Genomic DNA, 15,233 nt, shown 5'->3' on the forward strand with positions numbered 1-15,233 from the left:
TGACTAATAAAGATGAAAAAAGCGTAATCACAGCTTTCATAATAAATCGTGGTTATTTAGATTTTTGTTTAAAAAAATATTATTATGCATTTTGGAATTTAAATCTATATAATAATGTAAATATATTATATATATAATAAAAGTTATATTGCAGCGTTTATTCTCCTTCTACTTAAACTACAAGAATTTTTAAAAGGTTCTTAGTTTCTTACCTGGTTACGTAAAATATTTTCTACATACAAAAATAGTTGATAAATTGTTGAATGTTGGAAACTTTGTTACCGCAGCTCAACTATAACACAGGTACCCATATAATCATAAAGTTCGTTTACTGGCGCCGTAAAACAAATACCTAGCTAATATTATAAGCCTTAATAACGTTTAATAGCCATCAACCATAATTTATAAGCCTAGCCACTCGAATAAATTGATTTTATAAAAAGCTCATGTATAAATTGTTTTGGCAGACATCGTCTTTCATTCTTAAGAGGGTTAAAAGTTATATAAAGTGTTTTTATGAGATGTAATTAACATTTTACCCACTCACTGATACAATGTATATTGGGCAAATAAATTAGTACATTTTGTTTCTATTTTTATTTAGATTAATAAATTGTGATTAAATAATACAAAGTATTAGTTATTAATGTTATTATACTTAAATGCAAATATCATCTGAAAATGTTTTTAAAAATGTCTATTATAAATCAGAAATAATGCTTTAAAATTATTAAAAATTAAATTTATTTTATACAAATTATTAAAGCTATAAATAATTACTCGAAGATATTTGGTAATGGTGGCAAATAAATTATGATTACCATTTTCTTGAATTATTGAACACACGATGGGCATTTAAAAAATAATTTTTTGGCATTATTATATTTTAAATTAATTGTTCTTCTGTTGGGGAGTGTTTTCGAAGCACTTCCTCAACCCTATATAATCCATAAGGTTAAAAAACTTATGTTTCAGCAGATAATAATGATTTGCGTGCTCGATTCTCAGAGTGGCTGTGAACGCCGTTCAAATCTAAAGAGCTACGTAATGATGGTTGATGTGTCTGTCTGTGTTCGCATATTGCTGATAACAAATAAATATGAAATAATGATATAATAAATAATATAATTTGTTGCAACACAAATATATTATAAGAGATTAATATACAGCTACCTAGTAGGTATTTTATATAATAGAATATAGGTACATTATCTAAATGAATCAAAAAGTTAAGATTATTATTATTCATTAAATTAATTTGGAATAATTTTATCATTATATGTTTATTCTGTTAGGCCAACATGGCCATTTTAATTATTACAAAGTCATCTAGCAGCTGATTTTAACTGATTATAGATTCTAGTTTAATTAAATAAAAAAAATTTAAAAACCCACAATCTGTCAAATCGCAGGATAACCAACTGCTACCACATCTAAATAAATATAAGAAATATACACAGTTCTCATTTTCTCAATATTATATAATAATAAGCGATTTCAGTCTTCGACTATTATAATTTATTACATTATGATGTAGGGGCAATTCGCGTAGATACAGTTGTCAGTTACATAATTTACATAATATAAATGATGATTCTATATTGGCTGTACGTTACCGTGTAGCGTTATAAAAAAAGCATATATAGGTACACTACTAACACAATAGTTATACGGCAGAAACCTACGGGTATGCCCCAATAGAAATTCTGCCAAAAACTCTCACCCACGTGGAAAACCAACCTACAGTTCCATAAGAACCTACAGTACTACCCTCTTCCCAATGGCCTTAGTTGCCGCGGGATAATTAAAAAAAAAAAAAAAATAGTTATACCATAAACCATTAACTATAATTTATAAATCTAGTCACTCAAATACATTGGGTTTATAAAATATAGCTCATGCTGTATATTAATTATCGTGTTTGTAGTTGGTAGTTTGGTACTTTGGTACTAAAAACTTCCAAGTAACATAATATTTTTCTTACCCACTGGTAGGTATAATGTATTTAGTAAACAAATTATAAGATTTTGTTTCCATTTTATTTTTCACTATGTTAAAATAATACAAAATATTAGTTATTACCTGCTTTACCTAATTTATTAGTCATAAGTCTGTATTTTAATTATTTTCCAAGTTCCTCATCGTGATGACAATCGTTTAATATTTACTACCAGGGTTTTTTTTTATATATATTAGCCACTTAATAGATATTTAATATTTACTCTACAATTTCAAAAAAGTTGGTATGGACAAAATGTATGATACTATAGAAAGTGTAAACAGCGTCTAGTTGATGAATACTTGTTTTAGTTTGGTGTTTATACCAATATATAGCATTGTATAATGTATATTTATATCATACATCATTATTTAAAATGACAAGTAATAAGAATTTCGGTGTCATAATATGTAAATTTTCAAATACATTTTAAATTACCGAAAAATATTAATTCTATAAAGTACTTATCAACCTATATACCAACTTTATTTTTATAAAATTTACCCTTGAAATATAGTTAGGTAATAATTTTTACAGATTCAAGTTTTTCTTAAAAAATAACACAATATGTTACCTGCAATCTTTGTAAAACTTTTATAGTTTTCTTTTCGTTGTTTAAAAAACTTTGATGTGAAAAAAAAAGAAACTTCGGCTCTGAAGAGTCAACTTTCAAATAGGTACAAATTAGGAATTATTGATGAATATTGAATACTAGAAAAATTATTAAAATTAAAGTTAAATTATTTTAATCAGCTAGACAACTATATATTTATTATTATAAAACGAAACAATATTATGTTTCAATAAATTATTGATTACAATAAACTAGGTAAATATTCCAGTATATCTACACTAGTGCATACATATTATTGTTTTATTATGACGTGTTTTATGTAGTTATGTAATATACCCGACGACAAGGCACTTCTAGCGATCCATGCTGACCCTGAAATAGCCTTAAACTTCATACAAAATCATCTCAATCTCTTATCAACCTGGTATAAAGACTGGGGTATAAAAATCAACGAAAAAAAATCCATCCACTGTACGTTCACACTAAGACAAATTGTCTGCCCTCCCATATACCTCAACAATGTACCTCTCCCAACCGCCCAAAATGTCCGATACCTATTGGTTTACATCTAGACCGCAGGTTAACTTGGGTAACTCACACTCACAACAAAAGACTTGTCTTAAATAATCGCTCTCGCCAATTAATTTATCTCCTCACATCTCAACACATCGACTTAGAAAACAAGCTATTATTATACAAACTCCTACGCAAACCTATCTGGACATACGATATCCAACTCTGGGGTGCATCCAAAAAGCCCAACTTAAACAAAATCCAAGTCTTTCAATCAAAATGTCTCCACCAAATAACCAAAGCCCCCTATAATACTATATATCTAACGACACTCTACATAGAGTTCTAGCCATTCCAACAGTCCAAAACGTCGCAAAAACTTTCTATACAAACGCACTCACTTCAAGTTCCATAGCCATCGTAATCCCCCGATTTCCGAGCTATATCCACCAACGCTATTCCTATTGACCCCAGAAGGCGTCTTAAACGTACCTGCTGGTGTCGTGACCTACTCATCTAAAATTGTATATACCTCTACCTCCCCTTAATCCTGTATATTCTCTCTTGCTAGCACATTAAAATCCTAACCTTAAGTGCCTCCAATGGGTGGCTTCTTATCTCCCTGAAACTCAAGCCATGTCACCACTATCACATACGCTTATTGTAAAATAATATTTACAGATTGTGATGTATAAATGGTAAAAAAAAAAAAAAAATGTAATATACCAACGAATGGCAAATAGGCAGGTAGGACGTGTAATAAAATACATTTCTAATATCAATTAAACTACTTGGCAATAGTTGGTACTAAAAACAAATATGGCTATATGTATATGCGGAGTATATGCCTAACCTATACATGGACTGTATATAATGTTATAAACTTGTAATGTTCATTCCGTTAATTATTATTACTCGTTAATGTGTAATGAATAATTACTATATTGAATTGCGTTGGTGTTATATGCACATTAGTACATTACATACGTATTATTTACGCAATGTCCTATTTTTACCTAACTATAATCTATATAAACAGATTTTGAAATTTAAAAAAACATTTTATACCTACTTGTATAAACGATTTATTTTATTCTAAATCATTTTTTATGCATATAGGTATTATAATTTTCTATTATAAGCCATTATATCAAGTCTGTTCTTTTTGTACAAAGATACACAAAAACATTCTTTGTTATTGCCACGAATTCCTGGTGGTCCACGCGTCTACAGGTAGAAATAATCTGGCATTGATATGTGAGTGTGGGTGGATGTACTGTCGGGGTGGGAGGGAGAATATATTGGAGTGCTGTTGTAATAACTACAACTGTCTGCATATACAATATGTAATACTTATTGTATAATAAAATATCTATGGTTGTCTGCGTTGAATAACTGAAAGGTACAAAATAAACGTTATTTTCATTCGTATATAAGAACGTATGGTATTTTATAGTACCCACAGATGTATTTACGTTTGGGGGAAATTGAGTGGGCTACAGCTTCCTCACTCCAAGATTTTAAATAAAACTAAAAGATATTTCTATTGCCTATGAAAGTCAATGCAATAATCTTAAATTATATTTTATAAATTTTAAATTAGTTTTTTTATTTCATTAGCTTATCATATCATTCGTGGATATAACTTTACTACAGGTGAATAAATAATCAGATGCAAAGCCAGAGCCAGTCCACGCTTTTCTGAAAAAATAATTTTATCAATTAATATTTTTTTTCATGTACACTCTGTAAGTGTACACTATACTAGTGATTCTCAAACTTTCTCAGCCTCGGAGCCTTTTTTTTCGGAGATTTTAAACTGCGCCCAGGTAAAATTACAGGTAAAATACTTAATTCGTTACAGCCACATAATTATATGAATAATTAAAAATAAAATATAATTTTAAAAAGCAAAATAAATACAAATATTACAAATAATAACGTCATATTGTTATATAAGATATTAGGAAATGTAAAAAATTAAAATAATTATAAATATTACAAACAATAACATATGGTGGATACATACCTATTCATCAATTGGTATTTGACTACTATTATTTTTATTAAATACATTTCTAACTTTTTTTTTTTTTTTTTTTTATAGTTTTGGAATTTAAACGGTTCATTTATACTATTTAGTTTAATGTATACTTCTGTCTTCTATTTGAATTTCTTTTAACTTTTCTGTTAATAACTAGCAGAACTATGCCGGAAGTAGTGATAACCTTGTCGTATTACTAAATACGATTAGGTAATATAAGTTATATGTTATAACCACTCATGAAAATATGTCTTAGGGTTCGACTTTATGAATTTAATAAATCTAAGTGGATCAAAGTATCAAGAATATACTGAAAAATGTGTGCGTTATTATCACCTTATAAGGAACGAATTATTTGAACTAGATAAGGAGAGAGTAATGAATGTATTGGAAGCGTATTACGTATGAACAATTATGATTATGAAAATAAAAAATTAAACAAACTAATTTAAATTTAATGTATTTATTTTTAAGTATTTGGAAAAAAATCAAGTTGCAAATGAATTTAGATATTTATGTAAAAATGAGGTATCACGAACATTAACAAAATACTTAAAATGTAGGTATCAAACGAAAAATTTATTTTACCGAATATTGATGCCTTTCAAAGAAGAAGATATGAATAGTGATCCTTCCATTAAATTATATCATGATGTATTATATGATGAAAAAATCATAATATAATACAGGTGTACATACAATTTATACTATTTAGGTATATATACATTATGCATATATGATTTGACTTTACGGTTAGGCATACAAATTACAGACAAGAAATACTAACAGTTTAGCTTTGCATTAATTATACATATTTAACCTTTTTATTCTTTATTATTATTGAAAATAATAATTTTGGGTGGCATATTTTATTCAACTGGCAGTTACATTTAAAATTCTCCATTTGCATATAAATATATAAATGCTCAAGTTAACAAAAAACAAAAATTAAATTGCTGTTTCTTACTTTCTTGTGTTAATTTTTTCAAGAGAAAAACAATTTTTTTTAAATTAATTATCAATACAAATTATTTGTACAATGTTTATGAGTATAAAAGCTCTTTTAAGCAAACTTGTGATAGAGAAAGAGAGTAAAACAATATTGATTATTCTAAAATAAACGAATCAGAAAAACTATAGATAGGTACATTCAAATAAAATACAAGGACAGATATTATTGATTAAAAATTGAAAACAATATATATTTTTGCAAAGGTGAATTGTTGGATCCCTGCCTCATTGCCTATATATTATTGACAGAGATTGATATAGCATATTACTATACTTATCTAACTTATAGTTTAAATAAATGCAAGCCTACAGGACCATGTACGCTCTGGAGCATTGTTAGTCTTACTCTTAAGCTCTTAGAGCTGTCTAGTTTTAACAACAATTATATACCTACAAAATAAACCTTTTTTTGCTTTGTAATTTGTATTATAACTTATAAGTATTCCTTAATTTGTTCTTGATAGTTGATAAAAAAATGTCAGTTTTCTGTGTGCTCATTATAATTGTTAGTACTTCCATCAAGAATTATTAATAACGCCAGTGCAGCGATTTTATTTTCAAAAAGGTGTTTGAAGTGTTGAACATAATATATTGATATCTAATTATATTATACCTACAATACAATATTATTATATACCTACTGATTAATATACTAATATACTATTATATTATTTATAATTTGTTCTAGGGTATAATGTATATAAAATAATATATAATATTGTCTATCGCAGTATCACTATGTAATGAATTTAAAAAAATTGATTATTATAACGCTCATCGGTATAAATTCTGCTTTAATAAGTTTCGGCTAAAATATTGTGGTCTGTAATATTGATTAATTTAACACAAAAAAAAAAAATATATTTTAATTTAAAGTTATGCATTATTTCGGTATAGTTATCTCATTTCATTATTGCCCGATGCCCTGCAATAAACAGATTGTATGCAAGGACATCGTTGATATAAAAGTAGTATTATAATAAAAATCTAGGTATCTATGGATTTCTCTTATTGATTTGGTACAATATAATCCATGGCGATTGTCAAAGTCGTCGCGGAGGACGCAGTCTATTAAAGATTCTAACATTTCAATTAGATAGCGAAGTAGACATGAACGGAAAACATCCTGCTTTCCGTTTAATCTTTTTTTTTTCATAAATCACATTATTTTTAGACTACAATTCAGAAGTATCTGATGCGTTTCCATTTCAGCGTCGGAGTGCATACACGTCGCAGACTCTAACAAAGCCCAAAATAATTGATATTTAAGGTAAGTTTATTTTAATACCAATTCTTTTGCGGCTTAATATTATAAAAGAATTGAAGTACACGTTCGTACACTTTTACAATGGTGATGTTTGCTTAGAGTTCTTCACCTATGCATTTGAAACTAAAAACTACAATAGGCACATAAAGCATACTTTATATTGTGAATTTTTCAAATATAATAAAATATTCCCTTGAACCCAAAAAGTCAGGCTTATTATGGTCTTTTACAATTTTTTAAGTAAATGCAAGACTGTCATATTTTGATATGTGGCTGTATTGCATACAGAAATTGATTTTCAGACATACCAAAATATGGCAGTATTGAATTTAAGCTATGTTTATTTTTGTATCATATATCCAATTATGGCAGTATTGAACATTAAATTATTAATGAATAATAAAATATTATTAACTGTTAGTTTTTTTGAAATTTTATTAAAATAATTGTGTTATATTTTATAGTTGTATAGGTAATATATATAAGGATGAAAATTAATCATTTAATAGTTGTAGGTATGTAATCAATATCTTTAAAAATAATTTACAATAAAACACAAAATAAAAAATAAAATACTACTTGTCTTTAAGTCAATAAGCATATTTTTATGTATCGGAGTAACAAATAATATGACAAATTAAAAAAAAAATATTCTAAACTGATAATGACTATAAAATAATCAAATGCTTTTGAACAACAACTAAGACTATAACATTATGTACGAATTTGAATAATTTATTATTTTAATAATATAGGTAATACTTGTTTGAAATACAATGTAAAAAAAAAAGTTACTCATTATAATTATCATGGCCTTATGTTTAGTAATATTATAGTACCTATGGCTTTGAAAATAAATAAATAATAAGTCTAATTTATTATATAAATTAATCACCATCTTCATAGTTTTTTATTAGTATTTGTTATAAGTATTATCAATCTCAGATATTTTTAAGTTTTTATATAAATGATAATAAGTATCTGGATTAAGTTTTGCTTTGTGTGATAAAATTGAATCTTTTTTATTTGTAAGATTCCAAGATTTTCAATAAATGCAAATTTCATATGTAATTTATGTTTGATAATTTTATTTTTATTTAAAACTATAATTTCTTGATAATTTGCTTGCCCATAAGTTGTTTAAATTGTTGTAAAAACAATTTATCAGGGAATTCTTTTTTAACTTTAATTAATTTATTATCTCTCTATAAAACCATTTGACCGATAGTATTTTTATTAAAGTTGTTACAAAAATCTTTACTATGACACCTTGTTCTAGTTAAAATGTCATCAAATTCTGATTTTAGACCTTTCTTATGATATTCCTGAGCTTTTATTTTCCTTCTAGTCCTTGTCTTTAATACTATCATCAAAATCTTAATTATCTAAATCTGTAAACAGAATACAAACTGTGTTGTAACATAAAGTTAATATAAACACGAGATCAAGATAAAATTATTATTTACTATTAGAGTCAGTTATTTTATCACACTAAGTTTCCATTGGCACCTACTAGCTCAATGCAATTTTGTGAACTTTCATTTGATTTGCTTGAATGTGTCATGTGTGGATTTCAATGGTAAATCGTCTGAAAAAATATTATAATAATATAGCTTGTAAAAAATTGCAACTGTGTAGCTGCTAATTACCTACTTACTGTTCTCATATTCATGTACGTATCACTGAAGGTGTAGTATTAAACAATCCAATATTACTTTATTTGTAATATTAAATTCTGCATTTTTAATAGCTGTTAATATTTTCATAGAACAATAACACAATTAAATTAAAATGTATGGTTGATATTGTACATTAGAAATGATCAGAAAATGATTAATAGAATGAATTACATTCGGTATTTATTAGGGTATATAATATTATACAAAATATATACAATAAGCCAACAACTGACATACATTAATATATTATTACCTATTTATACATTATATTTATAATTCATATTGCTTAAAAGTTAAACCATTTAAAATTAAATTAAATTTTTACAGATTTATAGGTAAACAATTTTATAATTATTTTATATATTTCTTTTTTTTATTGAGCATATTCACATCGAAAACAAAGGCCATTAGTTTACACTTATTTACAATAATGATATAAAATATAATATAATATGTAGGTACTGATACAATGGTAAGTTATTTAATTAGGATAAAACATTTTTTTTTTATATAAGATTGAACAATTTTGTTTTTCTTAAAAAATTAATTATGTCTAGGTTTTTTTTCATGAATAGGTTATTTTATATTTTACGTAGGTACCTAATTCAATAATTTATTAAAATTGCATTTATTATTTATTTAAAAAAAAAAATACAATATATCAAAAATTAATAAATAATAAATTGGAATAATATTTTTAAAAATTATCGAAGTAAAATAAATAAACATTAATACAAATAATTATAATTAATCTTTACGTTATTAAAATAAAAACGAACCGGTAGGTATTCGAGTTTTAGTAGATAACTTGTTGTGGTTAGTGAACTAGTGAAGAAATAATAAGATCTTGAAAAAAATATTTAAAACATAAATTAACACATTATAACTAGGTAGGGAAGATAAAAATTAAACATTCATCGGATTAATTTAGATACATAATACCTGTAATGCATAAAAGAAGCATGATCGTAATCAATAATCAAACAAAAATAGGCTAAGAAAAATAATATATTATATTATAATTTAAATTTAAAATTACAAATATTTTTTGGTTATTGTTGTATCACATTTTATTATATCACGCATTATTCATAAACGTGAACCTCCTTGGTAATAGAAGTTTTATTGAAATATTATATATCTTTGGATTTATCCTATTAGCGTAACATAATATAATCTGTGGCAATTGTTTTTTCAGAATCAGAAGTGGCAGTCGATTAAAGATTCTAAAATTATAATTTCAATGAGCACTAGAGCAAACATGAACTAAAAATATTCTGTATTCCGTATAATTTTAATTTCATAATTAATAATATTTTCAGACTTCAATTAAGTACTGATGCGTTCTTACGTCGGTATCGGAGTGTACCCATACACGTCTCGGATTTCACCAAAACCCCGAAAATGAGTCGATGTTTGAGGTAAGTTTATTTTCATATTCTTTTGAGGCTTGAATCTTATGTTAGGCTTTAAATAAATATTTAACGTCACTAAAAATATCTTTCCAAGTTCCAAGTATCGTTGACGCATATTTTATTTCTAAGCGCGAAATTAAGAAATACGCGAGATCGAATAATATAAACGCGCTGCGTCGTTTTTCAGGTTGCCAGTCGTATAATAATTATAATTTCATAATTATAACCTAGGTATGTGTTTGTAATCGACATTTTTCAATTTTTGTTTAGTTAATTAATTGTAATATCCGTTTTAACTGATAACTCCAGTCTCCAAAACTCATAGGGATCAATTTTAATTCGTAAATGATAATTTGTGCCAAATCCAACTTTAGAAGTCAGGAATTTAGAATAAAATATATTTTATTTCCATAAATTATGTATATTATAGATATTTATAGTTATTTATAACCTTTATTCTTTATCTTATATCTAATATCATAGGTACTTATTAAGTTATTACATTGTAGGTACACCTACTACACCTATAAAGCCCTATGACCTAAAGAATAAAAGAATTGATCACTGAGTGGTGCACTAAGGTTTAAACATAAGGCACTAAACACTTTTACAGTTTTACCGTTTTACCAGTTTTACGTATAAGTATTTAGAACACTGTTAATACGTTTACGATTTACCTACGTAATTTTTGGATACATTATGTCGTCTAATCCACCAATAAAAAAATTAAATCATAAAATTTACTTACCTAAACTTTTTAGATAACTATTGCAGTATTTTGCAAATACGAGTCACGACTGTACACTAAACACTGTCATGAGTACACTGAACAATTAGATTACGACACTGAACATCGGACGTTTGGACAATCGTGTATATTATTATAATAATATATATTATATTAATAAACAAAAGATAAGGGATAAAGTTATAAATTGAAATAATATTTCGATGAGGCCGTATGCGCTATGCGGGTACGCCATTACAAAAATAGACACACACACACACACGGGCGCAGCACAGAGACAATTTACTAATAATGATAAACAATATTTAATATCTACAAAAAAATAGTTTTTATGTAAATAATAAACATTTATTTGTATCTCTACCTCCTCGGACGAAAATTAATATTTTAGTGATTCCATTAAAACTTACAAAAACCTTAATTTTATATACATGATGACATTCTCAAGACATTTTTGTATTTTTTTTTTTGGCTCTGTAAAATTGCATATACCTATGAATAGTTCAACTTAAGTCAAACATTTTTGAAAATTTTATGGTGGTTAGAATATACTTATAAACACATTCGGTGAAAATTGCATGTATCAATGGTCATTTGTTTTAAAGTTACATCAAAAATCAAAATCGATTTTGTCGAAAACTGATTGTGCGTAAAATATCCCGTTTTCCCCTTAATTTTTAGTTTGTTTATCCCGATTATTTACAAAAATATTAAGAATACTTTTGACCACCAAAGTACCAACTAGATTCACATTCTGATCGAATAACGTACTGAAGTCAAAAATCGAAGCACTTTTACGGCCCCAAAACGTGATGACAGACACAAAAAAATAAATATATTCATGGTTTTGACGAATTGTTGTCAATATCTGAACTCCATCCAACTTTATAATTATAAACACAAACATTTTTTGATTTTTCAACTTCAAAATTGCTTGAAAATTTTCGCGTTTTCGACAGATTTCGTAAAAGTTTGAACTATTAACGCCTATAAAAAAAATTGTGCCTATGTATTCTTATAATTTTTTAATCACTATAATAATAACTTATGAGAAACTTTGTATTCAATTTTCAAGTTTTTTTATAGGGCCAAAATAATTTTATCGACACTTCAAAAAAAAATTTTCAGAAAAATCTAAAATTCTGTGGTCTATAAATAACTGTAAAATTAAACTGTATATAGATTACACTAACATAAACATTTGGTGAAAAATTCAAGTATTAACAGTGATTAGTTTTTGAATTACAATTATATAATAAAATCGATTTGGTCGAAAACTGGTTTTGCGTAAAAATTCCGTTTTTCTGTCATTTGCTTTTTGTTTTTCTCGATTTTTTTGAAAACAGTTGGAAAATGTTTACTTTTGACCACTATAATGCACCAAGGATATTCACTTTTACATCGGAAACCACCCCCCAACGTTTGAAGTTGAAGCATTATTTCGACAAGTTTATGCTGTAAAGACAAAAAAAAAAAAACACATCATTGTAAAATCAATACATTCATCACTTCGTTCAGAATCTAAAATGAATAGGTCAAAACATATTGTTGAATATTTTATTGAAATTTCAGAGATGGTATTCGTCAGTGAAGATTTGCCAACTAAATATCATATTCGTTTTGAAGCCTGTGTAAAATGTATTAACAATGTTTCGAAGATGAGGTTTTATAATAGATTCAGATATTGGGTAAGTGATTTTTTATTTTTCAGTAGGTTTATTTTTATTTTATTAATTCATTAATTGATCAGGGGATAGATTACTTGCAATTTTTAAATTATTCGTTGCTAATCACTGGTATAACACTATTCAAGTTATCAATAAAATCGTGATAAAAATTAGGAAATTGATCAGATATAATATTAAAAATTTTTTTTTTTAATAATTTCCTCAATGATATTTAAATATTTTTCCAATTATCAGGTACGATGACCTGTAGGTACTATAGGGACTGGGAGAGTGAGAGTGGGGGCAGAGAAGGATAAAGAGATAGGGGGGAGAGAGAGAGAAAGAGAGAGAGAGAGAGAGAGAGAGAGAGAGAGAGAGAGAGAGAGAGTAGTGAGAAGTAGTGTAGAGAGATGGTAGAGAAGCAGAAGAAAAATCGAGAGAAAAGGGTGAGATAGTAAGAGAGATAGATAGTGTGAGGTTAGGTTAGGTAAAGTAGGTACTATAGTGACTTGTAAAGAGAGGGCGAGAGAAGGATAGTGTGAGAGGGAGAGAGAGAGGTAGATAGGATGAAGGATAAGGAGATAAAGTGAATGAGAGGGTGCAAGTGTGAGAAAAACGGGTAGAGGGGGAATGTCAGACGAGTGAGTGTGAGAGATATAGGTGAGGGGGATGGTGTGAAAGTGATAGGGTGAGAGAGAGGTAGTGTCAAAAGGAGATGATAAGGTTAGGTGGGGAAACAGAACAAAAAGCGAGAGAGAATTGTGAGAGGTTGTGAGAGACAGTGAGATAGGTGAAGGGGAGAGCATTATAGGGATAGGAAGAAAGAGGGGTAGTGGCAGAGAGAGAGGATTAGGTAAGGTGGGGGGAAGGGGAATAGTTAGGTAGAATAGTTATGTTAACAATTTTGAATATGTAGGAAAGGATCTTAAATTGCAAAGGTTACTCGACCCTTTGAGTGATACTACCAGGTTAGGTAAGGTTTACAACCTTCGACTTATGGGATAGAATAAAAAGAGAAGGTTGGTTAGGCCGATTAAGAGGATGTCAGTGGAATTTTTTTTCTCCAACTCATGCGCAATATATCAAATTTTTTGTTCACAATAATCTTAATAATTTCTAAAATTAGAGAAAAATTAATGGTTAAATTTTTATCTAGGGCATATCATAGTCTTATTATACTTTAATTATTAAGTGAGTTATGAATATTTTAAAGTATTCATAACTCGCTTCAAATATAACCTATAAGATGCTCTAGGTATTAATAATAAGTATCTTAAAATTTTAAAAGAGGCCATTTCACTCTAATTTTAGAAATTATTATGATTATAGTGAACATAATATTTGCTATGTTGTGCGTGGGTCAGAGAGAAAAAAAAGAAATGCACTGATATCCTCTTAAGTGTTATCAAGTCAAAAAAGCTCTTGATTGTTGATTGTTTACATTATTATAAGTCTTGTAAAAAGTATGAATTTGTCATTAAATATTTTGTTAAAATCAATCAAATGAATATTATCTTTAAAATAACAAATTTCAATTTTATACACAAATTTGCAATTTCATTAAACATATTAAAGTTAATAGTCTTATTATGAAAAGTATTAATAAATTTATATTAATCAATAAAAAAAAGTATTAGAGTTGTGGCTTGATAAGTAAACAAATTTAAATATAATAAATTCTCATTCTCAAAATATTCTTCTTCCCTAGGACTTCAATTTCAAAATAAAATATTTGAATACTTTCGTTTAATATTACTTTACAGGATTATAATAGTAAAATCATAGGATTGTGATTAAAAAAATAAAATTGAAAGTAGGCATGATTGGAAGTAAAAAGTATAATAAATAACTGTAGAGCTAGGACTTTTATGTACTTACTAATTACATTATTTTATTACACTATAAAAATTACTTAATTAAATATTTTATGCATTTATCATATGTTTATATATATACCATGTGTCCCACAAAACAGGGTAGGTACACTTTATCACTCATTACCCTTTAATTATACCCTGTAATCAATCATAAATTCCTATATGACTTAAAATTCTTTTAACACAAATATTTTAGTGGTATCCATACAACTTGGTTTTGTTGTTTTTGTGATTGGCGTAGACTTCTACTTTTTGTTTCCCATGAGTATTTTTTTTTTTTTGAATATATTGTTATGTTGTTTATTCATGAAACATTGTGTTAGATTAGTAAAATGTCTTGCTAATATTTTGATACTCCAATCAAAAGTTTGGTAGGTATAGTAGCGATATTTTAAGTCCTGTGTTTAGTATGATGATGTTTCATTGAATGTTTTTGATT

General features: G+C 27.0%; 1 long non-coding RNA gene across 1 annotated transcript; it reads left to right on the forward strand.

Moving 5' to 3' along the window:
• Nucleotides 1-7,313: 7,313 nt before the first annotated feature.
• On the forward strand, nt 7,314-12,959 carry LOC149055252 (uncharacterized). The gene is made up of 3 exons (XR_016192221.1): nt 7,314-7,411; nt 10,410-10,508; nt 12,823-12,959. It is a non-coding gene; the product is annotated as an uncharacterized LOC149055252 (long non-coding RNA).
• Nucleotides 12,960-15,233: the final 2,274 nt, after the last annotated feature.

Source organism: Diuraphis noxia, unplaced genomic scaffold, assembly GCF_037042655.1.
Source record: "Diuraphis noxia isolate RWA-SAM2 unplaced genomic scaffold, SU_Dnox_SAM2 contig0005, whole genome shotgun sequence".
In the NCBI taxonomy this organism is placed as follows: domain Eukaryota; kingdom Metazoa; phylum Arthropoda; class Insecta; order Hemiptera; family Aphididae; genus Diuraphis; species Diuraphis noxia.